The 19669-nt window shown below is 42.5% G+C and overlaps 1 pseudogene; it reads left to right on the plus strand.

Annotated features, from left to right (window-relative positions):
- The first annotated feature begins 2625 nt into the window (after window positions 1-2625).
- Window positions 2626-19669, plus strand: part of LOC126051802 (protein ELYS-like) — a 45049-nt pseudogene continuing 28005 nt past the window's right edge.

A 19669-nucleotide genomic window follows, 5' to 3' on the forward strand; every position in this document is an offset into this window, starting at 1 on the left:
TCTCTCTTAAAGGAGAGGCTTCATGCCTTTAACCTGGTTCTATCTAACTATTTTCCCACTGTGTGGATTTGCCAGTAATCCTTGGTTTAACTTAGCAGAATGATGCAAGTCAAACATCCTAATAGCCAGGTCACTGTATATACAGTTCAGGCTTTATTATGGAGTTTATCTTCCTAGTTCCATATTGCCAAGCCAGATGCCTAGGAACAAAATGTTTCAAATGCCCATTGGCATACTGGAGGAAACCTGGGCATGCCTGATGGTGTAGCGTTTTCACGTGCTTTTCTACGCAGTTAATAACTGCAGTGGAATTAAATTTAAAGTTCCATGAACGGTCCGGGCATTGGAGTGCTACATATTTGGTGGTTCTTAGCGGTGGTATGGGCCTGATAAGCACATTTGATGTGTACTGTAGGCAGGAGTACACTGTGTCAAGGTGCGAGCTTTCCACCAGAGAAGAATTCTTTCTGATTTGGTGGGGAGTTTGGGGTGGCGAGTAGTTTGTTTTTACGCTCAACTCTCCCCAGTAGAGTATCTTAAAATTTGATGTGCAATTTGGCCACGCAAGGTTCTGTGCTCTTGGCCTGTCCAGGTAGGCAGTGGCAAAGGCAGGGTGACGCAGGGTGACTCTTGTTCTTCCTCTTCTGAAATTTCTTCCCGTGATAATCTTCTCTGGTCATTCCTCCTTTCTTATTCAGCATCACGGTATTGCTGAAGGCACCTATCAAAACAGTTGGACGTTGAAGGCCTTTGAGAGATGCTATTCACCACCCCAATAGATCTGTATTTGTATTTGGTATTATGGGTTACTCATAAAACATATTGATTAAATCATTACAATTAAACTGAGCCAGAAGGCTGGTCAAACTGTGGGGCTTTTTACTCTCTGGAGCCCCTGGATGCAGTGCAAAAGTTCATCGCGCTGTCACTGTGGAAGGATGGCAAGTACCAAAAAGCAAATGCGAGAAAAGTGCTGCAAATGAGTTGTCCCACTTGGAACTTGACCTGTGCTAGTTGTGAATGCTGGCAGGGCGGTCAGGCTGGCTGGCTGCAGCAGCACCCTGCGATACTGGCTTTGCCATCGGCAACCTTTTTTTCCGAGGGTTGACTTGCGCTTAGTGCAGGACCCTGGCTCACACTGCCTGTGTTTCACGCGCTCGTTGTTTTCATGCTGGCAGAAGATACTGGAACGTGTTCTCAGGTAGAGTGCTTGTGGCCTGAAATATAGTAGATTCCAGTGCCCAGGCTTTAGAGCATAACCTTTCTCCACAGAAGTACAATTTGTGTAAATGGTATTATTTATAAGCGTTTCCCTTGAATAACTTTGTGTTGCTCCCAGAGTCTGGTCTTCAGAACTAGCTGTAACCTCCTATGCCGTAAGGAAAATAGGTTATTAGTGCACGCTGCAAGGAGCAACCATAAAACTTTGTTTGCGGGAGAACGTGTGTGCTACAGTTAATGCAGTGGGCTTTGTGTGCCCATTGAAGTGGCTGGCTGTACTGGTTTGTGGCATAGGGTAAGGGTTCTGTTTGATGCCCGAATTGGTCGGCACGTGTAACGCCCAGGAACAGCGAGCTACGTAGAATATCTTCCTTCTGAGACTCCATGGAGAAAGCAGTGCTATTTGAAGAGATGCTTGAACCTGTCTTGTCTTCCGGAGGCTTTTTCGATAACCCACAGAACTTGCAAGACGTAGTGAGCTAAAGTAGTTTGTATTTCCACGTGTGTGGCATATCTCTTCTTTAGCCTCCTATTCAATCTTGTAAGTCACCTGAGCTTTTAAGTGTGTGTGTCCCCCCCAAATCTGTCTTGACATGGTGAAATGTGAACTGTCTGTGGAGCACCGATAGAGGTGTGGAAACTGAAAGGCCTCGAAGTTTTTGTAAAATACTGCAGAGATGTGATAAGGACTGGCAATAGGAAGGAAAGGACTGGAATAAGGAATATGGGGATTTAAGTGTAGAAAAGAATCCGTGTTTTAAGGTGCTGTGTTACGTTCAGGTGATAAGTGTACGGAAAACTACTTTCCAGCTGATGAGCTATGAAAGTCTGTATTGCTTGTGATGTGGAAACATCAACAGTACATTATCTGGAAGAGTTTGAGAGTGAAAGTAGTTAAGGACTTAGTATTCCTTAAAGTTCAAAATAAACACACAAGAAGTGAACAAGACACAAATGATGCCTGAAATCTACTAGAAGACAATTGGCAATAAATAATGAAGTACAAAATCAAGAGCAAGGACAAATGGAAACTCATACCTCTTACTGCAGCGCTAATTGAAATACGCTTTTTCTCGGACCGCATCTTACTACAGACTTACATATCTGAGTAGACTTGAACTCGGTGTATTGGTTTTTTTCCTGTTATTGACCTTATCAATACCCCTGTGTCACTTTTTGTTGGTGATCTCATAGGCATTAGAAAAGTAAAAGCATTGTCCTTTTGCTCTGCTGTGAGATCAAAAACTGTCCTGAGTGCCATTTTTTGAAGGAAAAGAGCTACAGGAGCTGTATAGGGATTATTTGCGGCATACTGATGAAACTTCTGTCAATCTCAGAAAGCAAATCTCAGTTATGGCTGACATGAGTCTATTTTTGCATTTTTTTCTTTATTTACAGTGAAGAATGCAACACCTATCTGCTCAGGTAACGAGCAGTCTGCTGCAATTTCCAGAGGTGACTACTCAGGCACTTGGGGAAGATGAGATAACCCTAGGTTCTGTGCTGCGCGGGAAGTTTTCTGGAGGTGAGCATTCTCCTTTAAATTTGGTCTCGGTCTGAAGTTCTTGTTGCCTGGAGGTTACCTGAAGCACAGGGTCACAGTATCGACTGTGTCAGGCTGGTGCTGTTAAGATGCATCAGGTTTCGAGAGAACAGCAAGGAAGGAAGTTTTAACTATTAAAAATGCTGATGTTAAAACTTTACAACTAGTAGAGTTAAACTTTGAAATTACAGCAACCTTCACCAGTCTTGTGCTACTCAAATAATTTACTTAAGCATGCTGAGTCAGCAGGCCTTCCTCAATGTCGTGGTCACTCAATTTTTAATTAAATAAAAGGCAGTTTTCAAAAAAGTAATAGTGTTGGTTTGGGCCCTATTTATTTGTACCAGCTCAAGCTCTATTACCATCGTAACACCACATGCTGAACTAGTTCTTCTACAACGTTACAGAGGCACCCCCCCGTTACAGAGGCACCCCCCCGTTACAGAGGCTTTGTCTTTTCCTAGTGTGAATACAAACAGCAAAGGAAGAGAATAACACTGTTAAGCGCTGCAGCCATATTTCCAACGTATTTAACAGGGTGCAGATGAGTACCCAGGGAGAGCTGCTGAAAGTGGCTAAGCAGATTAGGTAGTTGACTTTCTAGGCGATCCGCAAGTAGAGCTAGCTGGGTACCTGTCTGGTTGTCTAGGCTTCTGTTAGACCAGGTGGAATCCATCTACCTGACTGAAAGTGCAGTAATTGAGTTAATACTTCCTCCGAGTTTGTTCAGTGAAAGAAAATGTGTTAAATTCTTTCTGCCATCAGCCCGTGTAAAAGATTAGATTTACTCATGCAGTGCCCATTTTACAATAATTTCTTGCTGCCATCCAAATCCCTGCCCCAAGTAGGCGTGTGTCAAGTAAAATTAATAAACTAGAAATGAATTGGTTTAGATTTGTTAACTTTGAAGTATGCTTTAAGACTCGTATTCCCGTATGTATTTAGACGATTTCTAGCCAAAACAAGCCGAATATGGGATGAAGACTCTAGATCAATATGTTGTCATCTTCATCCCAAACAGTCAAAATCCTTCAGTGCGGGAATGACAAGTAGAAGTGCAAAATAATGAGGTTGTTAACATTAAGAGGTAGTGCTGGCGGATCTCCATGGGTGATTTTAAATAATTGACCACAACTAGGGAAGTCGGTCTTCCCTTTGGGGTACTTTAATTGAAGGAAAGGGGCAGTGGCTGCAATTTTTCCGTTGTTTGCAATCTTGTGTTGGAAATTTGCTTTAGTTAGCTTTCTTTTCTCTTACAGGGAGAAGTGGCTTGGCATGGTTGGCGTGTGGTCCTCAACTGGAGGTAGTGAACTATGTGACGGGAGAGCGGCGCTCTGCTTACCGTTTCCGTGGAGTAAAGAAAAAGCCTCCCACCATTCGTGTGGTGAAGGATTTTTCCTGGCAGAAGAGAACGGGACTGCTGGTTGGGTTGGAAGAAGCAGAGGGAAGTGTTCTCTGTCTGTACGACCTTGGAATATCGAGAGTGGTTAAAGCAGTTGTTCTCCCAGGAAGGGTATGTACTCTTTAATCGGAGGAACGAAGCTTTTGCGTTGTCAGGTGCTGCGTAATCCTGTTTCAGGAGAAGCTTTGGAGCGTCTCTTTGCAGGCGGTATTTCTTCTATCTTGCATTAGTGCAGACTGTCACTTCAGAGTATCCAGTCGAGAGAGCCTTGGTGCGAACTCTTGGGCTTAATGGTACCATTATCTTTTGAGCTTACTGATGGTAAAACAAGTTTTCTGAGTTTATGGTAGAGCACATAGTTACCTAATTCTCCACTGCCACAAAAAGGCATTGAGAACTATCTTTTTTTGGCCAGAGTGAAAAAGAAAAAAACCAAAACCCCCTGTTCCCAGTGTTTGTAACATACATTTCCTAAATGCTTGATTTCTATATATGATAGAAATAGTGTCTTTAAAATATCTGAAACTTCCATAGTTGTGCTGTAAATGACTTAGACACATTCCCCAGAATCTCGGACTAGCAAGCAGGTGGCTTTAGAGCAGAACAGATTTTTATGTTGACTTAGGATAGGAAAGAAGAGCCGTTAGGGAGTTACTGATGGACTGTCGAAAGATTGACTTTCAGCTTGCAGTCCTTGAATCTCTGCTTATTGAATATTGTGTTTGTGTAGATGGGAGAGGCTGGTGGAATGTTACTCCTTTTTTTCTGTCTTCTATAACCCAGGAAGTCCAATGATGTAATGTCCCCTAGTCTCATTATCTGAATGTAAACAAGGATCAGTGCAAGTTAATAGAACATCAAGATTCACTATATTGTTTTTTTCTTGATATAACTGGAAACAATGCTTTGGTTTTAAGTCTTATGGTCCTCTGTAGTTACTTTCTTGTTTCTGATGTGCTAATTCTGGCTTCACTTTTGAATGATTTCTGTTTAGCTTGTCAAAGAGCTTAAATGCTAGCTTGCAGTTTTCCTGTAGGTAACTGCTATAGAACCCATAACTAATCACGGAGGACCCAGCGTGAGCACTCGGCACCTACATCAGAGTCTGCGATGGTTCTTTGGAGTGGCAGCAGTGGCTACAGATGTTGGTCATCTACTTCTGGTGGACCTTTGTTTGGATTTCTCTTGCAATCAGAATGAAACACAAGCCTCGGGTAAGCCTGCAGTTTTTAAACTTGAATTTGAGAGTGAGAAAACTTGTGTATAAACAATATGCATCCCACTTGGAAGACACTAGTGTGCAGGCATTTCTGACTGCTGATTACAGGTGGCGGTTTGACTTGGTGTAGTCCTGACCTGCTTAAAAACGGGAGTGACTTAATACTCCTTCTAATGTGATAAATGCCCCCCTGCCACCAAGATCCGTATGTCACTATGATGCTTGCCGGTGAGGTGTAGGAATTTTACCACGTTTTGTCAATGCAGCTGCCTGAGAGGAAGTGGTGTCAGAGGCGCCCTATTTCTTGGGAATGTTCTTCTGCTTCTGTGAATTGACTTGGGGCAAATTTTAGGCTTGCTTGTTAAAATGAATCCGACTTGTCAAAAATCGTGCCTTTGGATGACGGGATTCTCTAATTTGCATATTCGGATTGCATGCGCTGTTTTGGCTATTACAAGAGTGGCTTCAGGAGTTGGTGTCGCTTCAGACAGCTTCATCATGAGGCCCAAACGCGTGATTATTATAGAGTCCAGGAAGAATTTGTCTACGAAGGTTACGCTTTTACCTGGTTTTATAATACGATTGAGAATACCTGTCCGATCAGAGAGTTCCTCTGTTCTTTGGAAACATGCAAAAGAAAGCGTTGCATAAATGGGTATTTTGCCCGGGGCGGTAGAATTGGATGAGATGTGTTGTCACATCAGTGTTCAAAATGCAGCCTAAATGGCCTAACACATTAATTCATGGCGTGGTTTTGTGTGTGTAGGTCTAGAAGTTGCCACTAGAATTCCTGCTGAAGTTCCACAAAGAAGAGAAGCTGTGACCAGAGAAGGGAGACATCTCTGCTTTCAACTACAAAATCCTTCAGGAACAGCAATATCAACCCTGTACTACATAAGCAGAAGCAATCAGCTCGTTGTGGGTTTTTCAGATGGCTGCCTGTCACTGTGGAATATGAAAACTTTGAAGAGGGAGTAAGTAGGCCTTTACACCTGGCCATGCCTGGAGGTGCAGGGGTCTCAATTGTTTGCTTACGGAAGCATGTTCACGAAAGAGAACATTTTAGGGACTGAAATTTTGGGTATAATCTTGGAATGTTTAGAAATCCTCTTCTGAAATAACTATGAAAAGTCAAACATGGATTAAATGGACCGCCTTCTCCCCAGTGGACTAGGATTGTTTTCCTTCTTGTGCCTGTGGCTCGAGGGATTGTGGAAAGCATGCTTCTTTGGGTTACGTCAAGCAGTTTAGGATGCGGTAGAGCTCATTTTTCTAAGACGCTTTGTCCGATCAGTAGTGTTCAGGGAAGCCAGGAAATGTGTGTATTTTGATGAACCAGATTTTCGGAATGATTTTGCAGAACCAGTTACTGCAATTAGGGCATACATTGTGAAGCTTAAGTATGTTAATAATGTGGGTTTGGTGGTAATATTCTTTAAAGTGTCCAGGATGAAACTAGTGAGACACGAAATATCAATAGCTGATCTGTGCCTGACAAGATATTCTTTCCTACATGTCAGCCTTGTCCAAACTAGGAGGCAACGTTGTGTGTGAATGAAAATTTGCTTGGAACACTTGGAGATGAGGATAAGGGGCATGTAAATCTATAAGCAATAGAAAAATTAAGAGACGATTTTATATCTGCCAAGGAGCAATCGCACGTGAAATATGTGACCAAATTCAGATAGGGATTGGCTTAAGCAAACGTGCAGTGACTCACCAGAAACTGTTGGATGCATAAATAGACAGTGGAGGACTAATTGGGTGGCAAGAATAGATTGTGAAGATACACGTAAGTTTCAGAAGTCTGGAGGAAAAATGCTTTACGTAGCATCCGAGTGAAGAAATGAGAAAGTACTTGTGTTTGGCACTGTCCTAGATTTGTTCAGAAGATAGGCTGCATTTTAAGTTCAATATTGAAGTCGGCTGGAACAGGAGGAACAATCTTTTGCCTGGCAGCTGAAGTAATCATTTATGTTCTTCCTCCCTAGGCAGAGGAGGATATAAACCCAGGTTATTGCACTTGATGGACAGTAATTTCCTCAGCTCTTGACTGTTGCATAAAAAGCAGTCGCTTCCCTGACTCACCTGTCTTGAGATGGAAGTGTGACCTTCTGTACTTTGAGGATAAGCATGGAAGGATAAGCTCTTTTCTCAGAAGATGCTTCTACCCTTCCACAAACAGTTAGGGCCCATCGTAGGCTCACAGGGGTTTTATTTCCTACCTTTTCCCCTTTTCCTTTTTCTTTTTTTCATTTTTTTTCTTTCTTCTTCCCCCCCCCCGCCCCCCCCAAACACGTAGGCACCACTCTCAGCTTGAAGGAGGAAGGATTCCTGTCTATGCTGTTACTTTTCAGGAGCCTGAGAATGATCCTCGCCATTGTTGCTACTTGTGGGCTGTTCAGTCTACACAAGAAAGGTGAATAAAAAGTTACGATAAGCCACGGACTGCATTTAAATTTTTTTGTATCTTTGTTCACATACAGTTGATACATGTATATTTGTTTTGTTTATGTAGCTGTGCAGGAGATTCTCTCAGGTATGGAAGGTGTTAAGCTTACAATGCAATTTTTAAAGGATTTAACAGATGTGAAGAGGGACCTACTAGTGCCTACCTTCTGAAAGAAGGCAGAGCAACAGTGGCTATATTTTTGTGCTTGCATTCTGAAACGATTTCCTTTGTTTCTTGAGGACTGCTTCACGATTTGTTTGGTACTCGCACCATGGGATTAAAATACCATTACAAGTAGTTGGGGCTGCAGATCCCGAGCGCTAAACGTGCCAATGTGACAGCCGGCTGCCCCTAAAGGAGGGAGGTGACAGTATTGCGGATTACCTTGTGCCAACTTGCGCGGTCTTTGGAGCCTTTGTGAGCCAGGTCAGCTCACCTGGCGGAGACCGATCACTGTTCAGCAGCAAAGTCAATGGTTTCCTGCTGGGCTAATGACCCAAATCCGTATGTGGAAGGGTGCAGTGTGTGTATGCAAGAGAGGGGCTGGAACTTTGGTGGGAAGGGAAGGGAAGGGGAGAAAGATCTCTCTCTTTCAGCATCAGCAAGCTATTTAATCAGCTCAGCTGTTCACAGAGTGGCAGTCTTCTTAAGTTTGACTTTAAAGCAGCAATTTGTAGTCCATACAACATATTAAAGCTTTCAGATTGTGTGGTTAGCATTTGCCCCTGAAGCTGTTAGTGTCCAAATGTCCTCCTTGGTGTTATAGCGGCTACACATGACCAGTTATCTGATGGTTTGGGAAGTGGTGTTTTTCTTTTCAGCAAGAAAACACCAGTCTAGATCTAATAAAATGATAACAAGGCCTCTGAAGCAGCTTTGTAATCAAATGTCATAATTTCTACCTTTTTCAGTGAAGGTGACGTTGTGAGTTTACGTCTGTTGCAGTTAGCATTTGGTGACAGAAAACGCTTGGCCCCAGGACAAGTCATGTATGAGGTAAGGCGTGCATGTATGTGAAAAGATGAAAATAGTGATTTTGTCTATGTGAGTATCAGTTAAGTTGTCAGGGGTGATTTTTACCATCAAAATTCAGCGGTGACTGAAAACCCAATCTTTTGCTGAGTCTTCTTGGGCATGTTTTATACTGCTGCATCTCTTGTAGTGCTCTAAGCACTTGGGCAGGTCGACTGGAGAAAGATGCTTTAATCGTTCTCCAGTTTCACTTTTGAACTTCTGCTTTGCTTTATCCTCTTGTAAAAGTTATTTGTAGCTACAGTCTTAGCAGTGGCAAAGACAATACCTTGTCCTGTGTGCTGCTTTGGAAGAACACCCAGACGTCGATAGCCATTCCTCACGTGGCTACTTTGTTCTGTCTCAACGCTTTAATGTTAAAATGGGGGACCTTTTACTATTTGGCAATGCTTTGTCTCGGTCATCTTATTTTCCTGAATAAGGTGTGACGAGTGTCAGATTTCACCTCAGAGGGTTGAAATGTTTCAGCAGCTTTGAAAAATGGGTCTACTAAAAACTCCAGTTTTAAAAAAAGCACACAAAGTGATTAAATTATGTGGTTTGCGTTTGTGACCTGAGAAGGCTGTGGTGTCGTTAGTGTAAGACTTTTAACCCTCTACAGACGGTGCAACCAGTAATACATTCACAGGCTTCTAAGAGGTGTCAGGCACCAGTTTCTGGCTTTGAGATATTTTACTCCCCTGCTGTTCCTGCGTTCCTGTGATGAGCATTGTGCAAGGTTGAAACAGGAACCAATCTCACAAGGTAGTTGAAGAGAGAACTAAACAGCTGGACCTCTGGGGGGAAAAGTCAGGTTCTTCAGCTAGCTTCCAGATGAGCCACTTAACACATGTAGCTTCATACCAAGTCTTGCTAACACCTACTGCCAAACCCCGCCCCAAACAACCCCCCCCCCCCCCCCCCCCCGGAAAAAAAACATAAAAGAAGCATTAGTACAGGATCTGTGTTCTACAGAGGACACTTGGAGTGTCGGAATACTTCCCTGTAGTCACAGATTGGTCAGTACTACGTGACTGTCTGCCTGCGTGACTGGCTGAGTCAAGTTTCTTGTCCGTCTTCCGTGGCAGAAAATTTAAGAGTTGTTCCCAGTTGCCAGGCCAAATTTGAGTAAAGGAGGAGGAATCTCCTGTTGACCCTTGTTCGTTGAAGAGGGTGCACAGAAGCTTGAAAGAAAGCTTGAAATCTAGTGCATCCAGGCACGGTCGTGGAGCGCACCTTTACGTTTGTCCTACGTGATGCTTGCAGGTGGATAGAGTATACAGCCTCCACTTCCACATCAGAGTCTGACGAGTGCATCTCATTTGAAAACTGTCTTCAGATTTTACGGGTCAATAAAGTCATTATTTAACATCTTCCATGCAGTGGAGTTCCTTAACTTAGATTTGCTTGCCCCAGTGGAGAGCTTAAAATACACTGTTTTGCTTCAGAAGTTGTCTTAGGCAGGAATGGTTTGATATCTTTTTTCCCTTCCCCTCAGCCCTAACTTTGGGAGGGACTGGCTCTTCCTAGATGAATAAAAGTTGAAATTTCTAGCGGTTAAAATTCATCTCCAAGAGGTTGATGGAGTTGTAGTACTTTATCCGACGAAAGGGTCTTTTGGCATGGTGGACCTGTTCAGGACATCTTTTATGATAAACTGTGTTTGGTGATTATTCCTTCTGCAATAAAAATGGGATTCTTTGCTTAGGCTTCATGCTAGTTTTTCGAAGAGATGGTTTAGATTTTTCCTATCTACTCTGCACATGTCTGTTATTTCCAAAGTTACTTGATAAAGTAGAATGAACTGTGCATACTTCAGAGCAAATTTTAGCTAGGGAAATGCTAAATTTTGAAAATGTGCAAAGCCCGTTACTATTTGACGCTTCATTCTCTTGCATGCCAGGTATAGTTTCTATTTGCCGTCAGAAATAAGCTCGTGGGAAATATACAGTACAATAGGCATATTATATTATACATATCCACATTCTTTCGTATTTAGTTGTAATGTATGTTTTTATCTCAAAATGACCTTTTCTCTCTCCTTTTATTTTTTCCCCAGGGTCTGGAATACTGTGTCGAAAGATACAGTTTAGGTCTCACAGGTGGAGTCTTTCCCTTGAGCGGGCGGGCCAGCGATATTAAATTACTTAGCTGTCAGACTGTAGAAAAACTTCCCAAATGTGTCGACGGAGAGGATAGCGTTAATGCAGGTTTGTTCTAATGTCCCTGTTTGGTTATTCTAAAATAAGTAGTTTTGGAATCTAAGCAATGAATGCTGTTCTGTACCCCAGTCTGTGAGTCTTGAATACCTTTACAGACTAGCTTGTTGGGCTTATTTAAAATGGGTGCTTAAGTTATATGGGACTTCTTCAAAGGAAAAAATAAGTTGTATTTTATGCTTGCTGACATGCTATAGCAATGTATGGTGGAGTCACCTGCATGATGCTTGCCAGTCGTTTTATTCCTCCAGCTGTCATCTTTGAACAATAAGATGATGCTCCCCATTGCTTAGGAGTGTTACCTGAATTTTTCTTTCCCTGTTCCAACCTATGTCTGCATCTGCATCCAGCTGGTGGCCGGTCACAAGTGGTGTTCCCCAGGGCTGGGTATTGGGGCCAGTTCTGTTTAATATCTCTGTCAATGATCTGGACGAGGGGATTGAGTGCACCCTCAGTAAGTTTGCAGATGACACCAAGTTGGGTGGGAGTGTTGATCTGCTTGAGGGTCTACAGAGGCTCTGTGGAGGGATCTGGACAGGCTGGCTCAATGGGCCAAGGCCAACTGTATGAGGTTCATCAAGGCTAAGTGCCAGGTCCTGCTCTTGGGTCACAAGAACCCCATGCAACACTACAGGCTTGGGAAGGAGTGGCTGGAAAGCTGCCTGGCTTTGGGCCCCTCGCTACAAGAAAGACATTGAGGTGCTGGAGTGCATCCAAAGAAGGGCAACAGAGCTGGTGAAGGGTCTGGAGAACAAGTCTTACGGGGGGCAGCTGAGGCAACTGGGGTTGTTTAGCCTGGAGAAGAGGAGGCTGAGGGGAGACCTTACCGCTCCCTACGAGTACCTGAAAGGAGGTTGTAGCGAGGTGTAGTGTTGGTCTCTTCTCCCAGGTAGCAAGTGATAGGACGAGAGGAAATGGCCTCAAGTTGCGCCTGGGGAGGTTCAGGTTGGATATTAGGAAAAATTTCTTCACTGACTGGGTTACGAAGCATTGGAACAGGCTGCCCGGGGGTGAGTCGCCATCCCTGGAGGTATGTAAAAGACAGGGAGACGTGGCGCTTAGGGACGTGGTTTGGTGGCGGACTTGGCAGTTGGGTTTAGGGTTGGGCTCAATGAGCATAAAGGTCTTTTCCAACCTAAGCAACTCTATGATTCTATGATCTGCCTGTCCATTTCTTCCTCTCTAAATCTAATAGGTTCCTACACCTGCAAGTTCTTAAAGCAATAGCTTTCCTTGTCCATATGCACAGTTAAAACTCCTACGACGTCTTTCATTATCTTGCAATAATTAAATGTCCATCTCTGGGTTTACAACTTCTCTTATGCTCTGACCATATTTTTGAGCCCGCTGCAGTGATAACTTTCATGGCCCTTTGTTTTGACTGCATTATTCACCTTCCCTCTCTTCTTACTGGCCTTTACTGATGTATGATGTTTACAAAGAAGACACTTGCATGATCTTTCTAGGCTACTTCTGTTTATCATCTTTGACTTAGTCCTGAAGCGGCAACTTGCATCTCTTTTGTGATGCCACCCTCTGTCAACAGTGTGTCCAAATCTAACAAAAACCCCTTTGGATTTTCTCCACTCGTGTCACGTTTCTGAGGAGAGTGCCTCCTAAAAGCTTGTTAAAAACAAACACACACCACCACTCCACCACACCCGACAAAAAAAAACCCAAACCAAAATAAGAACAACAAAGCCCCTTTCTGTCTCCTTTTTATGAAGCATGAGGCATGGAGAAATACCTGTAATTTCTCTGATGGTTTCTAATTAGCTCTTATTCAGAATCTGTTCAAGTGAAGTTCTAGGCACACAGGAGCTGCTGTTGGATGTGGGTTGAGGCTAGCAACGAAGCTGTCTTCTGAATTATGAAATTAATTGGTATCTTCAAAGGCACTTGCAGCAGCTACAAAACGGAAGCGGCACAGGTGTTCACAATGAAACGTAGTAAAGTGTGTGAGGATCCCTAAACGTAATGATGAATTCAGCAGAGAACAGAGAAACATTTTGCCAAACAAACTGTCGCCCCCTTCCTTACTCTACTAGGGTAAATGATATACCACATCCTTTGCTTCCATCTGGAGAATGCGTTCTCCCCAGAGAAGACAAACCATTCCACTTATTGAGAGAAGTGGAGTATAACATTGTGAATGTTTTATGTTAAAATCTTTATTCCAATTTCCCGTTTGTTGGGTTTGGGGTTTTTGTACTTGTTTTGTGTGATAATTGTGTTCGTTCATTCTGAATGTGCTGGAAAGGAGCTATTCTTAAAACCTGTAATTGAGTCCAATCTGGAAATTAATAGTGCCTGCTGAGTGATACAAGAAGAGGGGGCAGTATGACTGAAACCTGTCACAGAGATGTTTGCTATTCCGTACATTTTTTTGTTATTCTCAGTGAGTGTTGTGCTTCGTGAGTGATATAACAGAATTAAGCCAAAATAGGAAGTGGTGTTTTAAACATATCAGCTATAGCGTTATTTTCTACAAACAAGAAACAATGTCTTGTCTTTTACAGTAGTATCGCCTGACACCAGTGTATCAGTCTTCAGCTGGCAAGTGAATACATGTGGTCAGGGAAAACCATCTGCTTACTTGGGTGTATTTGACATTAATTGCTGGTATCATGCTCACATGCCAGATTCACTAAGGTATATTTTTATTAAGTTGTTTTCAATATCCCTACAAATCGATCATTTGAAAGTCGGTGTTTAGCTCATGCACTTGCTTGCTTTCAGGCCAGAAGAACTCCTTCATCATTGCCCCTATTTTGCGTTGTGGTCACTGGATACTGTAATAAGCATGACTTCTCCAAACCCCCTTTTGGATATTCTGGTACACGAGCGGAGTCTAAGTCGGGGAGTTCCTCTTTCTCATCCACTACCTGAGCAGTTTTTTCATCCAAGCTCCTACAATTTTGGTAGGTATTTCACTGCTTTTGATAGTGATAAGCTTAAAGTGAGGTCAAATGCCATTTATTGGTTCTCCTGTTCATTGTTTGTCACTCAAAACCCATCCGAAACCAAAAAGCCCCAAACCCTCACAAGCTCAACCCTTGATTACGTTGTACTAACAAGGTGTTTAATGCTGTGACACATACCTGACAGTCTGCTGAGGTTTGGGTTATGGTGCTTTTGTAATGTAGCCTGTGAAGTGGTGATGGTCATCAAATGAAATGAGGTTGAACTGAAGCTCAGAGCAGAGCACCTCGCTAGCACTAGAGATAAAATTTCTACACGCAGTAATTATTTTCAAAAAAATAAGTTTGGAAGTGATCTGACGAAGAAAATGGGTACTCAGTTACAGCTTTCCAGATACTGCTATTTACAAAACGTAAACTGGTCATAAGCTAAGTGCGAGAGTATGGAAGGCTGTCAAACGTTCATTGTCTCTGCAGGTGGTACGTGCTTGCTGAACTCCGGAGTTGTTCATATGACTTGCATTGGCTTCCAGAAGGAGGTGATCTTTTACTGTATCTCTATTGAGAATGGCAAGAGATGAACCTTTCCTCTGTTTTCTATTGCACTGCTTTCAGTGTCGGAGATCATTTTATGCCCATCCTGCCCATCCACACGCATGACGGCAATTGTGTCCTGCCAGTTTTATGCAAATGGTAACATTTTAGGTCCACTCTTGGGACTGTAAAACTACCACTGTCTCCTGTTGAAGCACGCTGAGGGATTGAATGTCTAGAGCGGAATACAACGTTGCTGTTGTAGGAGCAAGAACAAAAATGTTGTGGAAGTTGGGGAAAGCTGTTACTTCTGCATTACCCATCAGTGGAACTGCGTCCATAGTCTTGAGTTAGGGTTTTGATGCCTGATTAACTTGAAAAAGGAGGGCAGAATGGAGAAAATGAAATATTACTTAACTGTTTGAGAAAAATGATTTTTTTTTCTCCCGCACTTGGCCAAACTGAAACTTCCAAGCCACTGCACAGCTTGTGACAAATAATTTTGAATTAAATTTCAGCTCACTAAGTGTTTCCAACATAAATCGACTTGTGCACAAACAAGCACAGAAAGGGTCTTCCAAAGCGTGATTTGGAGTTGTGTGCTAGCTTTAGCTTATACAGAATATATTTTGTGTCAGTGTTCAGGGTCAAAAAAGGTCTGTGTATTGACAGAGAAGCTAGAGAATACTTAATTAAGCATTGCAAGGGCTGACCTTTTGTTTTACAGGATATTTTTTATAAACCGTAGCGGTTAGTTTGGCTGCCGTCTTTAAGACTCTACCTAGTAGTGCTTACCGATGCAAGCTTTCTAACAATTTAAGCGAACATTTGTATTATTTCTCTTAGCGATTATTCAGAACCTTAGTGACTGGATAACACTGCTGTCTTAATCCGTAGTTTTTGATTAATGTTTCAGGCCTTGAATTTTTTAAAGAAATGTGGTCCTTTAAGAAGTGAAGCCATTCATGATAGCTACAAGAGGTGTCTTGTAGCTGGCTTGCTGCCTCCAAGACGCGTTGATGTCCAGCCATCCAGTTTGAGTCAGGTGAGTGCGTATCAGGGAATCAAGGGGGAAATACATCCATCTTGTCTGACAGGGCTGTAGAGGCTACAAGACATGATAATCTGATTTTCCTATTATTCGCAAGTTGCATTGAAATGCAGGTGTTGACTTGAGTTAGCAGAAGTTACAGTATTCTTCAATCCAAACTACCGAGTTTGAGTGGGGGCAGCCCTAAGAGATCTGCGTTGAGAGACCCATCTCTTAATTCCGTGCCACAGATGGGCACAAGGAAGCGTGCAGGCAGTGCTGGTCATGCGCAACATAAAGCATCTTTCCCTCACAACAACCTTCACCCCATCGGTTTCTCAAAGCATTATGTTCATGCAGTAGCTGACTATGGGGGTGTCTCACTCGGATGCGAGCTGTTGCAAACATCAGCTTGCTGCACTAGACGTGATCACTTGCTTCCAAGGAATTGGGCTGTGGTAAACAATTACTCTTGTCAGCTCTGCCCGACAACTTCATCACCGCTCCCCCTCATCTTCCCTTCATCAGTAGGCTTTCCTGCAGCCTCTCAAAGCAGATCTTCACCTCTGTAGCCTCGTAGCCCAATTTACTCTGCTTAGAGTGCCCCCTTGTTGCTGCAACACCTGCATCGCCTTTATCTCATGACACCCACTATCTTCTCTCTGCTTTGTCCCCCCATAGGGACTCCACCCCCCTCGTCACAGGTTTTCCATTTGCAGTGCACCAACCTTTCTCTCTCATCTGAAGAGTTTCATGAGAGACGGAGCCTTTGTGATGAACAGCCCCTCTTCACCCAGGCAGGATCCAAGCTAAACGATTAGCTAGCTGGTCGTCACACAGTGGAGCCATTGGTAGGAAGGGGAGAGCGGTCTTCTCACTGCCCTCATCTTCCTGTCTACTGGATTGTTCACCAGATTTGTGGAAATGCGTTAAGGCAAATAACACTTCTGCACAGTGTGGTAGCTAAAATAAGTTTCTTGGCAAGCTGCCCTAGCCCACAGACTGCTTATTTTGCAAGCCTGACGTAGACTCTTGCATTCAAATGGGATGTTCTGATGTCAGCTCCGGTCTGGAAATAGCTTGGGAAATCAAGACGCGTTTTAAGAACCTTTGCTGAATTGTGGCCATATCATTCAGAGACTTGTTATGCATTTGAGCAGGGATTTCTTTTGAAAGTTAGTAAGACAAATTTCAGAGTTAGGGTCAAGAAGCTGGGTTTGGAGTTTTGTTTGCCACCATAAGTAGTATCTGGTGTGTTTCCTCGTCTGAAACCCATTTTCAGAAAAAGATGGACATATCATATGTGTATTCTAATGGGTAGAAATTGCTTTGAATGTAATGATTTTGCCTAGAAGGGAAAGCTACTTTTGAATGTCTTTAAAAAAAACACATTAAAAAAAAAACAAACAAAGAAAAAAACAAAAAGAAAAAAGTAAAATTTTATGAAGGCTCATTTCACCTGAAAGAAGTATCACAACACCAGCTGAAATTAGCTGCTACTTAATAATCGCACGTCTGTGCATAGCTGTGCATTATCCTGCTCAAGGATTACCACTGCATTATAATACAGTATTTGAGCAGCCTAAAATTTAAACCTATTAGAATTTAAATGTTTCACGTCTTTTTCTGTCATTTTAGAAAATGATAAAGTTTTGGGTGTCTGAACTGCTTCATGTCTTCAGAGTCTAGGAAGCTGCTTGACCTTAGCTTCACTGTTTCCGTGCAAGCGTTGCACCGTTGTCTTTGCTCTGTCCCCTTCACGCATTCCTGATGGCAAACTTCTACGTGCAAAATGCGTGACGGGTATTAGCAGAGGATGTTACCGGAAACAGTTAATTGGAACTCGGTAAACTGAGACTATGCTGCAGAGGCATGCAAATAAAGGTTAGAATCAGCCTTCAGTAAGTTGCAATGTTAGAGGAAGAGTTTAACGTGTTTCTCAGACCAACAAGCAGTGCAGCCTGTGGCTAGAGTCAAGAAAAGGAACGTGGAATTAGCTGCGTGTGTACTAGCGGACTGTGTGATGCCTGAATGAGTGTACAGTTAGAAACAAACGCTTGCTGTTGCTGGTTCAGATATTGAAAACATGTAAGATTCTCAGTTTATTTTGTCGGTTACGTTTAGGAGGAGCAGTTAGAAGCGGTATTGTCAGCTGCTGTCCAGACAGGTTCTTTAGAACTTCTGACTGGATGCATTAAACATTGGGCATCTGAAGGTAATATTTCTTACGTTGTTCTTATGTTATCTATTTTTCTAGTTTGCAATTGTCGATTCATTTCTTTTTTGTTTTCTTTTTTTAAAGCGCAGCCAAGTTCTGCTGCTAATTTACGGTTTGTTCTTGAGTGGACATGGAAGAAAGTGATCTATGCAAAAGATGAGTTTGACCAAATATGTGAGTACTAGTGTAGTCATTCTGCAAACATAAAATGGTTCTTTCTAGTTGAGCTTATTCAGGAATGTGGCGGTATATGGTACTGCATGGGGTTCTTTAAGCGTACTTTGAAACTCTGAAATTGCTCTGCAGGCTAATGATGTAATATTTATTCTTGAAAAGGTGTTCCGCTGTTTGATGGCTCTCGCAACTTTGTTGACCCGCAGACGTTACAGTCTCTTCAGCACTGCCAGTTGCTTTTGAGCAACCTTAGCGTGGTCTTAACCCGTTTTCTAACAGAAGCACAAGAGCTTACTGGAAAAGGTTTGTAATCCTATCTATGAAATCTTTGGTACGTTTTACTAAGATTTGGAATTATGCTTGAGTTGTAAGTGTGGAAAGATGAGCTTCTGTTGGTTTTGATGATTGGAAGACAGCCAAATTTAGCTGGGAGAAGGGGCTTAAATCTGAGAAGTTGGGACTACCACTTAATATGCGTTGATTTCAGGGAAATAGTTGGTTGTGGAGTTCATGCAAGTGGGTAGGGGAGGCTACATTCAGCAAGAAGCTGTGTAAGCAGCTGGGTGGAGATTCCAGCAACCGGATGTGGTAGCCCTGCAAATGATTCCTTTTAATTCTTAGCTAGCAATTTATAATTGCATGTGAATATTGTATTGCAAATTGCTAGAAAATACAAAGGAAGCACAAATGAGTAACTTGTGAAATAAGTTACTTGAGTTTCTGTAGCTTTTTATGTTATCACTTGTCCTTGGCATATTGAGGGGAAAAGAAGACTGTCCCTTTGCTACGGTAAAAATTCCCGCTATGTGAAAAACAAGTGTCTTATTCGTGAGTGTTTTTAATAGTTCCGGCTTTAGGGTTTTTTTCTTTTAACCTTTAGTGAATCTGGTTCTTTGTAGGGGTTGCTTTTTTGTTTTGGTGGTGAATGTGTTTTTTTTCTTCAAATAAGAAGGTGCTACAGAGCGCGAAATGCAAAGACCACGATTTCTACCGCATTGCTTTTACAATTTCTATTTGGGATGATGAAGGGGGTTTTGTAAAAATGAAAGGAACTGGATAACAAAAATCATCTTATGCCTTTTTTTCAGGTTTTGCTGACTTGACAAACAAGCAGGTGGTAACTGGCCTCCTTTCTTTGTATGCACGAGTGGTCATCTGGTTCTGTCGATCCAGTCTCCTTCCAGAGGGTTTAGGTAAGCATAACCTGTAATACATTTGTAACCGGGAGACTATCCAGTAAGTGATTCCGATGAACACATGCTTAGCCGTGTTTTTGTAAATGTTTTGCCAGTGCTGAAGTTCTGTTGGTGAAACGGAGATTCTCCTGTTTTTTTCAAATGCATAATGTAGAATAATGCAAGCAGTTTCTTTCTTGGATGTTCCTTAGAAAGAGCAATAAGCCTCTGACTTGAAGGAGTTGCTTGTGTCCACAGCTTGAAAGACTTGGGATTTTAAACAAATTACTGTTACACAACAAATACGGGAATGCTTGTTTTTACAGCAAAGGCATTACCTGCGTGTTTGGAACTTTTTATTCATTGCTTGAGGAAAAAATACACCTCAGCAAGACTTCTTTATTTGGGTGGATTATAAAGTCTATCGTCAGCCTTCATTGTCTCACAAATGCTCACAGGACATGTTTAAGAAACCATTCCCTTTGAGAATTGTCCTTTCGGTAGTGAGCTTGCGCTTACAGTACGTGTTCTGAATGCTACCTCAATTGTA

The sequence above is a fragment of the Accipiter gentilis genome, chromosome 28 (genome assembly GCF_929443795.1).
Source record: "Accipiter gentilis chromosome 28, bAccGen1.1, whole genome shotgun sequence".
In the NCBI taxonomy this organism is placed as follows: domain Eukaryota; kingdom Metazoa; phylum Chordata; class Aves; order Accipitriformes; family Accipitridae; genus Astur; species Astur gentilis.